Here is a 15,041-nt window from a genome sequence, read left to right as displayed (position 1 = left end):
TCATTTTTCATTGTCAAGTATTTTTTTAGATACATGCTCTGATTCCCTGCTAGAATACCATTTTTTTACACACTGAACCTTTGCCCATGGTTATGTTTCACCATAATAAACTTTTTGTATCAACTTACAGTGTCATCTGCTTCATCCAATAGAGGTGTGTCTAAGGTTTGCAAAATGGTATGGGATGTGCTGATTGGGCATTGTTTTTCACGCTGGGGACATAAATGTGCAAATTATTCTCTGCCAGCGCAGTATTTGTGGGAGTTTCTCGAGTAGGCATTGCGCAGATAGTCTCCGTGAGTTTACGCAGTTATTTTCGGACACCAACTTTTCTAATTGAAGAAAGATGGCTCGGAAGACGTTCACTCTTCAGGAAGCGCACAAGATGATTATGAAGAGTGATTCGGGGGAAGAAAGTGAGGCATCCATCGCTGACTCCGTTGATTCGATGGAGGATGCTTTTTTGCGCGGAGAGGATGCAACCCTCAACATGTAAGTACATTTATTTACAGTTTACATTTTACTGTTATTCTATAGATTTTTATAATTCCGTGATTCAAATTATAATTAACATTTGCTTTGGTAACAATTGTATTGTGGTACATCGGGAAAAGTTCCGTGTCGCCTTTGTTAAGCTTTGCGTGTGCAAAGTTACGCAGGGCATTTGTCAGGCTTTGCGCAAGGTTACGCGGGGCTTTCTTTGGGCAAATTCATGTCGGGCACTTGTCGGCTTTGTTCGGGCAAAGTTATGTCGGGCACTTGTCGGCTTTGTTCGGGCAAAGTTATGTCGGGCACTTGTCGGCTTTGTTCGGGCAAAGTTATGTCGGGCACTTGTCGGTTTTGTTCGGGCAAAGTTATGTCCGGCACTTGTCGGCTTTGTTCGGGCAAAGTTATGTCCGGCACTTGATCGAATATTGCACTCGATCATTTTGCTTGCACTGCCTCTGGTTTCCTCAACTCTGGCTAATACACAATTTTTCTTACTTCCTCCCTCACCCCTTCTGGGGTGTGCTCCCTGGAGCACAATGTCGTTGAAGAATTTATGCCTCTGCTGCCTGCAAGACAACTACCTCCACCTCCGGCAACTACCCTCCAACCTGCCTGCCCTTGGCTCAACACGATGCCTCGCCATCCTTCCCTCCGGCTGTGTCTCTATTAATCCTGCCATCGTGCATCAAGCACCACGTGCCTGCACCGGTCGGCCGCTGCATTGAGACATATATTTCAACCCCTGTATTAGCTTAGTCATTTCATCTTGTCTGTATTAGCTTAGTCATTTCATCTTGTTTGTTTGACTCATCTGCCGGCCCCTGGAGGATGGGCTCCCCCTTTGGGTCTGGTTCCTCCCAAGGTTTCTTCCTCTTAGGGAGTTTTTCCTTGCCACCGTTGCCTTTGGCTTACTCAATGGGGGGTCCTTACGAGGCAGAAATGTAAAGCGCATTGAGACAATGTAATGTCACAAATTGGACACTTGTGATCCGGAGCCTCAGCCATTCATGTTCTGCCCGAGGAGGGATCATGGAGTTCAGCTGGACCTACATCAAGAATACAGTCCTCTTGATGTTTTCCAGCTGTTCTTCACGAAGGCTGTGCTGGCAACCCTGTGCCTGCATACTAACAAGTATGCAAGGCATAAGCACAGCCAGGGATCCAAGCGAACTTGGAAGAACATTGACTCAGAGGAACTGCTGAGGTATCTTGGCCTCACCATTTACATGGGTTTGGTGAGGTTTGCGCATATCAAGGACATGTGGAGGACTGATAAGCTGCATCGCCACCCTTTCCCAGCTTCTGTTATGTCTTGCAACAGGTTCAAGGCCATCTCTTCGTTCCTGTACATGAGTGATCCAGAAGCTGATGTCACCAACGACAGGCTGAAGGGTACTCCCGGCTACGACCCCCTGTTCAGACTGAAGCCCCTGCATGATGACATCATCATATCCTGCAAGGCATACTACCACCCACATCAGGACATCACCATTGATGAGCGCATGGTTGCTTCCAAAGGTAGGCACAGGATGAAGCAGTACATGAAGGACAAGCCAACAAAATGGGGTTCAAGCTGTTTGTCCTGGCACACATTCAACTTTAGCGTGTACCAGGGCAAACAGCTTGCGCCTAGTGGGAAAGGGCTGAGTTTTGATTCCGTGGTCAACCTTCTTCCTGTGTCTTTTCTTGGAACTGGATATAGACTTTATGTGGATAATTTCTATACCAGCACTACTCTCTTCACCCATCTCTATTCTCAAAACATTGCGGCTTGTGGCACAATCAGGGAAAATAGGATTGGCTTCCCTAAAACCAAGGTAAATGATCTACCAAAGAAAGCTACATGAGGGGACATCAGGTGGATTAGGGAAGGTCCTCTCCTGTATGTGAAATGGAAGGACACAAGGGAAGTTACCATGTGTTCTTCCATCCACAAGGCTTTCAATGGAAATCAGGTTTCTCGCCATGTGAAGGCAGCAAATGGGTGGAGACAGCAGTGTGTGCCAGTGCCTGATGCAGTGGTGGATTATAATAGATACATGGGGCGCGTGGACTTATCTGACGCCCTCATCAAGCACTACACTGTGGCCAAGAAGACTACGAAGTGGTATAAGAAGTTCTTCTACCACTTTGTGGATATCGCAGCGGTGAACAGCTTTATCATCCACACAGCCATTGCCAGGGAGAAGAAGCAGAGGCCTCTCACACAGAAACGCTTTCGAGAGATTCTGTGTGAGCAGTTGTCTGCCTGTGGACACACTGAGTCAGTGGCGCCGGTGCCGTTGCCAGTGCCACAGCCACAGAAGCAGATGTGCGTCCCAGTGCCTATTACTGACACTTCTGCTGTGGACTCCAGGCTGAAGGCCACACAGGGCCGGAAGTACTGTGTGCACTGCCACTCCAAGAAGCTAAGCAATAAAACTATTTACAAATGCTTAGCATGCAATGTGCCACTCTGCATAGTTGCAGACCGCATCTGTTTTGCAGAGTGGCATTTGCAGAAAAACACATAGATGGAGGGGCAGTGCACACAGGGGCACACTGTCTTTGATAGGTTTGGCACAAGTTGTAAATATAGATTTTTCCTCAAATGTGTAGTAATGTTGTGACAAAATGTTTCTTATGGTGTTTCGCGTGTAAATAAAATGCAGTTTTTTCCAGCATGTGTGGTCATATTGTGTGAAATCATTTTTCTTTTGAGCTATTTTGGACATGTTCGGCACAATTTTTGTATGAATAAAATATAGATTTCCCTCCAAATGTGTGGTGATGTTGTGTGACAAAATGTTTCTTATGACCCATAAGTGGTAATGCATTTAGAAAGAAAGACGCTATCCCAAAAAACACTGCTAGTTACACTGTGGCCAGTTTGGATAGGTTTTGGATAGGTCTTGGATAGGTTGGGCACAAGTCGTGTGAATAAAATATAGATTTCCCTCCAAACGTGTGGTGACGTTGTGTGACAAAATGTTTCTTATGACCCATAAGTGGTAATGCATTTAGAAAGAAAGACGCTATCCCAAAAAACACTGCTAGTTACTCTATGGCCATTTTGGATTGGTTTCAGTGCATGTAACGCCTGTGTCAGATTAGTTTGCACCCTTCCCGTCTCAAATCCAGTTAAGATGGAAAGTTCCTCTACTCTCTGTGAGAGCAAAAACAACCTATCAAATGCATCTATTGCTGATACCCGATTGTTTTCCATGTCATCTGCTAAGGCAGAAATATTTGCTACAAGCTCTTCTGCCGCCATTACTCTAAACCAGGGGTCGGTAACCCTAGGCACGCGTGCCACAACTGGTACGCGGAGGAATTTCAGGTGGCACGCTGACGATGATCACAATAGAGACCTGCACTCCCGCGGGAGTACCGCGGGACCCGCGGGACCCAACGCACCGAGTGCGGCGCGGGACAAGATTTGATGGGTGAATGCGGGTTGCGGGACAATAAATTTAATCGCGGGACTCCCGCAAAATGGAATTATCTTAAAATTAATTTATTAAAAACAAGTACTCTATTATTTATCTACTGCACAAAAGCAACAAGAATGACTAAATTAAAGACTAACGCTCTGTAGTAGTATTAGGCCAAATGCTTTTCTGTTTGACCACTTGAGAAATCAACGTTTATTATTATTTTGTTTCATTGCAATATTATTAGCCTATTTCTAACTGTTCTGAGTGTATTTCTATGTTCTGAAAAGCTCCTTGTTCGTGTCCATGTTCATCATTCCATTTAATTAAACTCAAATAAAACTAAGTATATTTGTTTATTTTCCGTTTTTTTTTTTTTATATACACTCAAAAGGGAAGCAAGTGAAACAAATAACAGAGTAGCGGGAACAAGTGGTAAAAATAAAACTACTTATATGTTTACCTGTGGGATTTTGCGGGCGGGAGCGGGATAAAACTTGAATACTGCGGGCGGGAGCTGGAGAAAATAATATATATTTTTTTGCGGGAGCGGGACAGAATCTTGCGGGAGCCAGCAGGAGCAGGACTGAAAAATTCATCCCGCGCAGGTCTCTAGATCACAACCCTAATTATTAAACATATAAAAAATTTTCAGACATCTTCTATGATGTTGAAATGTCATTGGCTGTTGCTTGGCGCGCCTGCTGCTTTGGTTTGACTACTCGATGGTAGCCTCCCCCCCAACACTCTCACACTCACTCACTCCCACGACATTAGCCTATGTTACTTAATGCAGCAGCAGCTGCGCTAAGATGGCAAAGAAGCCAACAGTTCGGGGTTTCTAGCCCTCATGGACCGAATATGGGTTTGTTTATCAAAAGGACCGTGCTGTGTGCACGTTGTCTTTTGAAATGTGTTAAACATCAAGTGTTAGACGTCATTTTGAGACAATGCACGAAAAGACTTTCAAGGATCAGGCAGACAGGGATGAATCAATCAGACGCACAGTGTGCAGATATGGGAAGCAAGCCCACACTCTAAAAAGCCCCTCTGCTAAACACCATGCTACTGAAGCTAGCTATATGATTTCTCACTGCATAGCTAAACATGGAAAGCCATTCACAGATGGTGAATACATTAACTCTCTGGGGTCGAGTATGTCGTCGGCGACATCGCGTACTTTTCACGTCTATTTCAGTTTATATCTTAATGTAGAATCATGAAAAAAAATGCTGGCTAAATCCGTAATCTGTCTTCTTTTCAAAACGTCCATTGTCGTAAATATTAAAGTTTTTTTAATTAGGTTAAATCGGCAGAAAAGTAAACCATGTCATCTTACTTTGTTTTACCTGCATCGGGGGCGTGTAGTGCCGCTCTCACCTGAAGATCGCTATTCACATTCTAAATAGCCGCATTAGCGCGTATTCAAATCGCATTCGCATGGTAATTTGATTAACAGCGCAACGGTGAAACGCAATCCAGATACATCCCCTTCAGCACCATAAAAGGGGGTTGGGGACGTGGCCAGGTGACAATGGCTCATTCATACACATGAAAGTTGCTACATATTCAATGAAAGAAGCCAGAAATAGTGACATGAGTTAGGTTTTTCTTATTTATTTATCCAAATGAATGTTGCATCTACACCATTTAGTCATCTTCATGTAGCCAAGACTTTGGTGATCAGATATCTGGGATCAAAACAAACTGCCAGCATTGCTTACTATGTACTTTTATAATGTTTCTGCAAGTGTTCCAAACTGTATTTTGCAATGTCTATACTTTGATGTCAAATTTCAAACTTAACAAAAATCGGACATATTTACAATATAAATTAAAATAAAGATGAGTGTAATGCCAAAACAAATATATAAGAAATAATTTATTTGCCATGAATTAAGTTTATGATATTTGAAGAAATGTGTGATCATGCCCCAGTCAGTGAAAGTGTGTTTCCTACCCCTAGACCCCAAAGGGTTAAGGAGGCCTTTCTCTCCTGCTCAGATAGCCTTTTTGAGGGGCTACCAAATAAAGAGACAATTAAATCAAATTCCCCATCCCCATATCAGCCAGAAGTGTTGAGCAACGAATTGGCGAGATGGCAGAAAACTAAGGGCGCAACAAACAACTGGCATAAAACATGCAGTGGTATTTAGCATTGCACTTGATGAAACCATAGATGTGAATGATGTGGCACGTTTGGCAGTGTTTGCAAGATATTGTGATTTGACTGTAAGAGAGAAGCTCTGCTGTTTAAAGCCAATGACCGACACAACTAAGGGCAAGGATATAGCCAAGGTGTTGGTGGAGCATTTTGAAGAGCGAGGGATTGACTTGGGCAGGATTTTTGCGGTGACAACTGATGGTGCCCCCGCTATGGTCGGGAAATGAAAGGGAGCAGTCAGATTAATCGAAGATAAAGTCGGTCACCCCATCATGAAACTTCACTGCATAATACACCAAGAAAATCTTTGTGCCAAAATGTCTAATTCTGATCTTAACAGTGTCATGGACACAGTGGTGAAGATCATAAACTTTATAATCAAATGCTCCTCTGACACACCGGCAGGTTCAGTCGCTGTTAGACGAAATGGACTGTGTGTATAAAGATATCTCTCTCCACTCTGCAGTAAGGTGGCTGAGTGGCGGAAAAGTTTTGGAGCGATTTGTCAGCTGTCTGGATGCAATCAAAGCCTTCCTACTTGAGAGGGATCAAGACTACCCTGAATGAGAAGTGGATCACGAATGGAGAAGTGGATCACGAAACTTCTGTTTCTCACTGATATTTCAGGACATCTCAACGAACTAAATCTTCAGCTGCAAGGTGCGGGGCAAACGGTGTTGGAGATGTATGATGCATGGGTGGCCTTTGTCAGCAAGCTGGCAATATTTCAAAGGGATGTTGATACCACAAATTTTCATTATTTCAGACACATAAGGGAGTTTACATCCAACCACACCATTGACGCCACTGATATCTGCAAATACATGCGCGAGCGTGCGTTTTGGGGACTTTCAGAAGTATAGCCCAATGTTCTCTTTCTTGATCAAGCCTGACAGCTTTGACGGACATGAACTGGATTTGTCTCTGATAGAGTGGTTGGACACACAGGACATGGAAATGCAGCTGATTGAATTGAAGAGTTCAACATTGTGGGTGAACAAGTTTGCAGAGCTGCAGATAACACTAGAGAGCACAGCGCAGGGTCACGGAGACATCATTCACGCCTGCTGGGCAACTTTACCTGAAAAGTTCAACTGTCTTTGCAACATCGCACTGGCTTTATTGTCAGTATTTGGATCAATGTATCTGTGTGAACAGATATTTTTGTCAGGGATCCGGGCGGCTCAGGCACAGGAACGAGGCATCAGACAGGCACAAAAAGGGGCAGACGACCCACTGAAGGCTCCAGGAACAAAAAAAGGGGTTTATTAAATACAACAGAAAAAAAACTACTAAACCAAAAAGGACCACGAGGGGTCAAAAATTGAAGGGAATTTAAACAATAATAAATAACAAAAACTGAATACACATTGACACTGAAAATATCTAAACCATCAAACACCTATGAAATAACAACAACCCATCACACAACAGAACACACAGTCAACAACAATGAACCACTGGGGAACTGAACAGAGGCAGGAACTAAAATACTAATGGGTAACGAGACTAACACAGGACAGGTGAGTCTAATTAACAAAACCAAGGAAACAGGGCACAGGTGAAACTAATGAACTCAAAAGGAACTGAAAACAGGGAAACTAAGAACTAACCAAGGAAACAGAAACTAACACTGGGGAATTACAGACAGGTAAAGACACAAGCAGGGGCACCAGGAACAAAACCAAATACAAAATCAGACACAAGAACTAAAGGAACTCAAATGAAACACTAGGGAGCAAAATACAGAGGAGGCAGGATTCAAACACAGGACAGAAGGATACACAGACAACCACATGCTCAACACGTTGAGCCACAAGACCAGACAGGTAACAGGGGAGAACAAAGACAAACGTGAAGGAACGGGATGACCAGCAATGCCTGCTGGTCAAACGGGGAAGGGACACGGTAGGACCACAGCAGGGGCTGACCCTGACAATTTTCGCACATGAGAATGTGCTTAGCCCCTCCCGAAGTCATCTGACAATGGGCCATTCAGAAGCATGCGTACAACTCATAGTGACCAATTACCATCCCCACATCTCGGAGCTTTGTAAGGGGAAGCAAGGTCAGGGATCTCATTGACTGGTAGGCAAAACATTTATTTTGTAACAGGCTACTACAAACTTGCAGCTTATCGTTAAGTCAGTGTATGTAGGTTACTTGTTAATGTTCTCTGACACTTTTATTATTAATTTTTTTTATTGATGACTGATATTAATGCAGTTTTATTATTTGTCAGTTCAATTTGTTCAATGCAGTAGCCTTGGTCTGTTGTATTGTACTTAGGTCTGTAGCCTACTGAAAGGTTTTGGATGTCATTTTGAGAATTGGTATATGTAGGCTACTTGTCAATGTTCTCTGACACTTTTATTATTTTTTTTTACTGATACTGCAAGTTTTATTATTTGTCAATTCCATTTGTCCAATGCAGTACGTCTGTTGTGTTGTACATAGGTCTGTAGCCTAGTGAAATGTTTTGGTTAATTAATGGCATAAAACAGTGCAATGTTGTTGTTTTTTTACATTTGCTCAATACAATAAATATCCATATCTGTTTGAAATCTGTGCTGTCTTGCACGTAGTTAACATGGCACACTAACTAACAAGAAAATATCTAGCCCCCCCCCCCCGCCCCCTGTCGTTAACATGGCACGCGGACTAACAAAAAAATATATAATTGGCACTACATGTCAAAAAGGTTGCCGACCCCTGCTCAAAACGAACAAATCCGTTGAATGCTGGCGAGGCCCTAAACAAGGAAGTGACATCGTTAATGAAGGTTCGCCTTGATGAGCGGTCTTGCCAGTTGGCAATTGCCAATTGAGTTTTCCCATACAACACACAATGCAATTGCTGGGGACGCCATTGCATTTGAATTCGAAATGCAATTCAGTGCCTTGTTATTCTATATTATTTAAAATATTTTTCAATGAATTAAGGATTGCATAAGCACTTTGCACATTGAATTGCCAATTTCAAAATGTATTTTCAAATTACATGCTCAGATTAAATATTGAAATGACAAACGCATGCTCTGATTGAATATTGAATTGCCAATTGCAAAATGAATTGCCATTAATAATAATAATAATAATAAGCTCATATTCAACTAGTAAAGAAAAGTAAAAGGAGAGGATTCTCAGATCCATCAAAGAACGATATGGAATCAAATTCTGTATGTATTTATAACAGGACCCCGGTTTGAAAGTGTTTGTTTGCCGTTGGGTTAGATGTGGTTCGGATTTGTTTGTAAGGGTCCTTATTAATCACAGTGAACAGAGCTTCTTTGTTGTGGGATGTTCTGGCCCTTGAATGTTTGTGTTTGCCTGTTTGAGCTGGATAGTTCTGTTTGTTCCCGAGCTTGCAGTCACCTGCATTATGTTCCTCGCATTTTGTTATGCTTATGAATGATGTTCTTTCTCATCTTCAGGTCGTTCTTCTTCCTGCAATGGCACTGCACCTGAGATCTGCCCCAGCCTGCCCTTGGTCTTCTCTCCTCCCCCTCCTGCTTCTTTTCCCCCTCTCTCTGCCCCCAGCATCCCCCTACCAACTGCCCCCCTACCAACATCCCTGTCCTGGTGTTGCACTCCCCCCAGCCCCTCTCCCGCCCTCTATTCACCGCTGACCACGCATTGCAATGCCAGTTGCTACCACAAGGGGGAGAGCGTAAATGTCCCGGTCCTGAGCGAGCGGTTAGCTTTTGAGACACTGTACTCAGATGGCTCCCGCACCCTGACCACTGTGGATTTGAGGATGAGGGTGAGAAGGACAGCAAGCATAATCCTTTAGTCTGGCCTTCACCCGGGACAAAAACGCCAGATCTACGGAGAGGATGGGCGCTTCAGCATCCGCAGTGACCATTTCCTGCTTGACTACCCTTTCTCCACCACAGTCCATATATCCACAGGTTGCACGGGGGTCCTGGGGTCGGCACGCCATGTCCTTACAGCCACCAACTGTGTTCACGAAGGGAAGGACTACGTCAAAGGTGCTAGAAAGCTGAAGGTGGGCTTTATAAGCCAGCCCACTATGGATGCCCCGCCCACTATGGACACCCCGCCCCCTATGAATGGCACCAATCCTGGTCAGTTTACCCCTACAGCACCCATTGTTCATTGGGTGCTTGTGTGACGCACACGTGTCCCCAAAGGCTGCTTCCCTAACCGTAACCCTTCGGGAAATAAGCATGGATTTTCACTACGCCCCGCTTGAGCTGCGATGGCTTCATCAGCGCCCTTTCATGCGTCTCTCAGCGGCCCCCTCGCTGGAGGACTTGGCTGGGAGACTGATCCACTTCTCTGGCTTTGACAGTGACCGACCTGGGGAGCTGGTGTATCGTTTCTGCTCGGTGGAGGATGAGTCTAGTGACTTAATCTACCAAAACTGCGAAGCCCAGCCTGGGGGCAGCGGCTCAGGAGTGTGCAGCCACATCTGGGACTCCGCCCTGGAAAGGTGGGAGTGCAGGGTGATCGGCGTCTTCTCCGGGCACCAGTGGCTGGAGGTGGACGGGGAGAATTGTGACTTTAATGTGGTGGTGTGGTTCATGCTGCTGAAAATCTCCCAGATCTGTTACTGGCTGCACAGGAGCCATGAAGAGTGCAGCCAAGACCTGGATTAGCAGGGGGGTTGAGTCAGACGTGGAGAGGTCCTCATATACATCTTGTTAAACCCCCCCCTCGGGACTGGTTTATTATAATTATCAGGGACAGTGAAGATTTACTTACATACTGTGAGATAAATAATGGCTCACAGCTAATACTCATTCTGATGCCTTTCATTTTGCTTTTTAATCTCACTAGAATTCCCAAATTATTATTATTATTTATCTTGCAAAAATAATTGTCCAGAAAACCTTTGAACATTACAGAACCTCCACAAACATGCATCTTCACATGCATCAGATTATTCTACAAATCATTACCACTATGTCCAACCTAAATGGGCACTAAATTCCTAGTCATTTCGTAAAAATGACTGCTGTACCCTTTCCTTGAATTTTCTCCAGAGATCGCGTAACCATTACACGTGGCCTTCAGCCTAGCCTTATCTTTCAAGCCAAACATTAATTGATTTTGCAGAATGACTCTTTTTTTACCCTCTCCTGGAGCCGACACCTTATCGTGGTGGAGAGGTAATTGGGTCCTGACTGTTGTTTGCGCTTATGCGCCAAACGGCAGTTCAGAATACCCACCCTTTTTGGAGTCCTTCAAAGGGGTGTTGGAGAGCGCTCCCCCCGGGGATTCTCTTGTTCTGCTGGGGGACTTCAATGCTCACGTGGGCAATGACAGTGAGACCTGGAGTGGCATGATTGGGAGGAACAGCCCCCCCGATCTGAACCAGAGTGGTGTTCTGTTGTTGGACTTCTGTGCTCGTCACGGATTGTCCATAATGAACACCATGTTCAGATATAAGGGTGTTCATATGTGCACTTGGCACCAGGACACCCTAGGCCGCAGTTCGATGATCGACTTTGTAGTCGTGTCATCGGACTTGCGACCGCATGTCTTGGACACTCGGGTGAAGAGAGGGGCAGAGCTGTCAACTGATCACCACCTGGTGGTGGGTTGGCTCCGCTGGTGCGGGAGGACCAGGCCTGGCATGCCCAAGCATATAGTGAGGGTCTGTTGGGAACATCTGGCGGAATTCCCTGTCAGAGGGAGTTTCAACTCCTACCTCCGGCAGAACTTCTCCCATGTCCCGAGGGAGGCGGGGGACATCGAGTCCGAATGGGCCATGTTGCGCGCCTCCATTGTGGAGGCGGCTGACCAGAGCTGTTGCCGTAAGGTGGTCGGTGCTTGTCACGGCGGCAATCCCCGAACCCGCTGGAGGACACCGGTGGTGAGGAATGCCGTTAAGCTGAAGAAGGAGTCCTATCGGACCTTTTTAGCCTGTGGGACTCTGGAAGCAGCTGATGAGTACCGGCAGGCCAAGCGGAACGCGGCTTCGGCGGTTGCTGAGGCAAAAACTCGGGTATGGGAGGAGTTTGGCAAGGCCATGGAGAATGACTTCTGGATGGCTTCGAGGAGATTCTGGTCCACCATCCGGCGTCTCAGGGCGGGAAAGCGATACAGCATCAACACTGTTTTTAGTGGGGATGGTGTGCTGCTGACCTCAGCTCGGAACATTGTGGGTCGGTGGAAGGAATACTTCGAAGACCTCCTCAATCCCACCGACACGCCTTCCAACGAGGAAGCAGAGTCTGGGGACTTGGGGGTGGACTTACCTATCTCTGGGGCATAGGTTGCTGAGGTGCTTAAAAAGCTCCGACCGGACCCCGGTGGTGGAATAGATCTGCCCGGAGTTCCTCAAGGCTCTAGATGTTGCAGGGCTGTCTTGGTTGACATGCATCTGCGGCATTGCGTGGACTTCGGGGGCGGTGCCTCTGGATTGGCAGACCGGGATGGTGGTCTCCATATCCAAGAAGGGAAACCGGAGGGTTCCAACTATAGGGGGATCACACTCCTCAGCCTCCCTGGTAAGGTCTATTCGGGGGTGCTGGAGAAGAGGGTCCGTCGGATAGTCGAACCTCGGATTCAGGAGGAGCAGTGTGGTTTTCGCCCTGGCCGTGGAACAGTGGACAAGCTATACTCTCGGCAGGGTCCTGGAGGGTGCGTGGGAGTTTGCCCAACCAGTCTACATGTGCTTTGTGGACTTGGAGAAGGCATTCGACCACGTCCCTCGGGGAGTCCTGTGGGGAGTGCTCTGGAAGTACAGGGTGCCGGACTGCCTTATAAGGGCTGTTTGGTCCCTGTACAACCGGTGTCAGAGCTTGGTCCGCTTTGCCGGCAGTAAGTCGGACTCGTTCCCGGTGAGGGTTGGACTCAGCCAAGGCTGCCCTTTATCACCGATTCTGTTCATAATTTTTATGGACAGAATTTCTAGGCGCAGCCAGGGCGTTGAGGGTGTCCGGTTTGGTGACCTCAGGATTAGGTCTCTGCTTTTTGCAGATGATGTGGTTCTGTTGGCCTCATCAGTCCGTGACCTTCAGCTCTCACTGGAACAGTTCGCAGCCGAGTGTGAAGCGGCTGGAATGAAAATCAGCACCTCCAAATCCGAGACCATGGTCCTCAGCCGGAAAAGGGTGGAGCGCTCTCCCCAGGTCGGGGAGGAGGTCCTTCCCCAAATGGAGGAGTTTAACCCCTTGGGACCGGCGATCCCGCCGGCGGGATCTGACAGAAATTTCGCAAAACCATTTAAATAACTCCGCAAGTTTTTGTCATATACACATTTAAAAAATACTCTCAGAAACCTTAGACGGTCTACTTTTCAAATATATATAGGTAGAAACTAAATATATTTTTACAGCTTCGTGATACGAATTGAAAGAACAAGAGTGACTGACTTAAGCGTCTGCGTCTCGAAGCGGCTCTGATCGCCCACCCACTTGCAAATCGCGCTATTCGCATGATAATAACATGATAATCCGACAGTTAGTATTGGGTAAAGAAATATGTGAATACGCCCATTGTGACCGAAATAAACAAGAGCACATGTCTGGGTAGTGTTTACACTGATCGGCTACAATATAGCACACGGATACGTCTCTGCCGCTGAAGCTTTGCGCCAGTGTTGCCACTTTCAGCAGCGAAGCTCATACCTGTGTTCATAGCTCAGTGGGCTAAGCCTGTGTGCCTGCAATCACGTGGTTCAAACGCAGCGTATTTAGAACGTGAATAGCGATCTTCCGCTGAGAGCGGTCCCAAACGCTCCCGACGCAAGTAAAACCAAGAAAGGTGACACGATTTGCTTTTTTGCCTATTTAACCTAATTTTAAAAACTTTAATACTTCTGACAATGGAAGTTTTGAAAAGAAGACAGATAACGGATTTAGTCAGTGTTTTTTTCATGATTTTGCATAATGATTTCAGCGAGATATAAACTGAAATACACGAGAAAGATACGCGGTCGATGATGCCCTCGTCCCCAGAGCGTCAATAATAGTCACTGCATCATATTTATCGCTTTCTATATTTATATAGTCACAGTTTTTCATTTTTCATTCCATCTATCAATAAACTGTGAAAGGGATTTTATTGTTGCTACTTTTCTTGCGTTTCAAACTGCCTTTCCAAAGTGATGGGTGTGGGGTGCAGTGACATTCCAGACTGATGGGCCATTGACAGTATGCAAACTACTACAGGTGTGAGGACACCTATCTCATCAATATTCATTGTGAAGACCACTGACTTTGAGAAAAAGAGTGTCACTCCAAAGTTCTAACACTTTAGTAATCAAACCATATAAAATTTCTGAATGTCACTTTCACCTATGTGTAGCCAACCCCTGTGTCTATAAGCTTCAGAGCTCAAAAGTCTTACCTAGAAATGTCTATAATGTGATTTTTTACAATTTCTCAGCATGTCTGAAAATAGGTTTTTGAAAAGTATATGTTTAAAGTTGATTTTAACAAAAAATAGAATAATAACATTCTAAGAGGTCTCAGATTATTGGTGCTGAGTTTGTGCTGAATAAAAGCAAATGTATCACTTTGGGATAAATGTTTTTTAGATAGGTGAAATATTTTAAAATGTCAAGGCATGTCAGACTACCTCGAAAGTGGAAAAAAGGCCTCAGGGCCCAGGGGGTTAAGTATCTCGGGGTCTTGTTCACGAGTGAGGGAAGGATGGAGCGGGAGATCGACAGGCGGATCGGTGCGGCGTCAGCAGTGATGCGGGCGATGCATCGGTCTGTCATGGTGAAGAAGGAGCTGAGCCAAAAGGCAAAGCTCTTGATTTACCAGTCGATCTACGTTCCTACCCTCACTTATGGTCACGAGCTGTGGGTAGTGACCGAAAGAACGAGTGCAAGCGGCCGAAATGAGTTTTCTCCGCAAGGTGGCTGGGCTCTCCCTTAGAGATAGGGTGAGGAGCTCGGTCATTCGGGAAGGACTCATTATAGAGCCGCTGCTCCTCCGCATTGAGAGGAGCCAGATGAGGTGGCTCGGGCTTCTGCTTAGGATGCCTCTTGGACGC

General features: G+C 45.6%; 1 pseudogene; it reads left to right on the top strand.

Annotated features, from left to right (window-relative positions):
- The first annotated feature begins 346 nt into the window (after positions 1-346).
- LOC111843184 (serine protease 23-like) lies at positions 347-10,847 on the top strand (annotated as a pseudogene).
- The last annotated feature ends 4,194 nt before the right edge of the window (positions 10,848-15,041 follow it).

Source organism: Paramormyrops kingsleyae, chromosome 24 (genome assembly GCF_048594095.1).
Source record: "Paramormyrops kingsleyae isolate MSU_618 chromosome 24, PKINGS_0.4, whole genome shotgun sequence".
Taxonomy (NCBI): Eukaryota; Metazoa; Chordata; class Actinopteri; order Osteoglossiformes; family Mormyridae; genus Paramormyrops; species Paramormyrops kingsleyae.
This window is presented reverse-complemented; position numbering and strand designations above follow the sequence as displayed.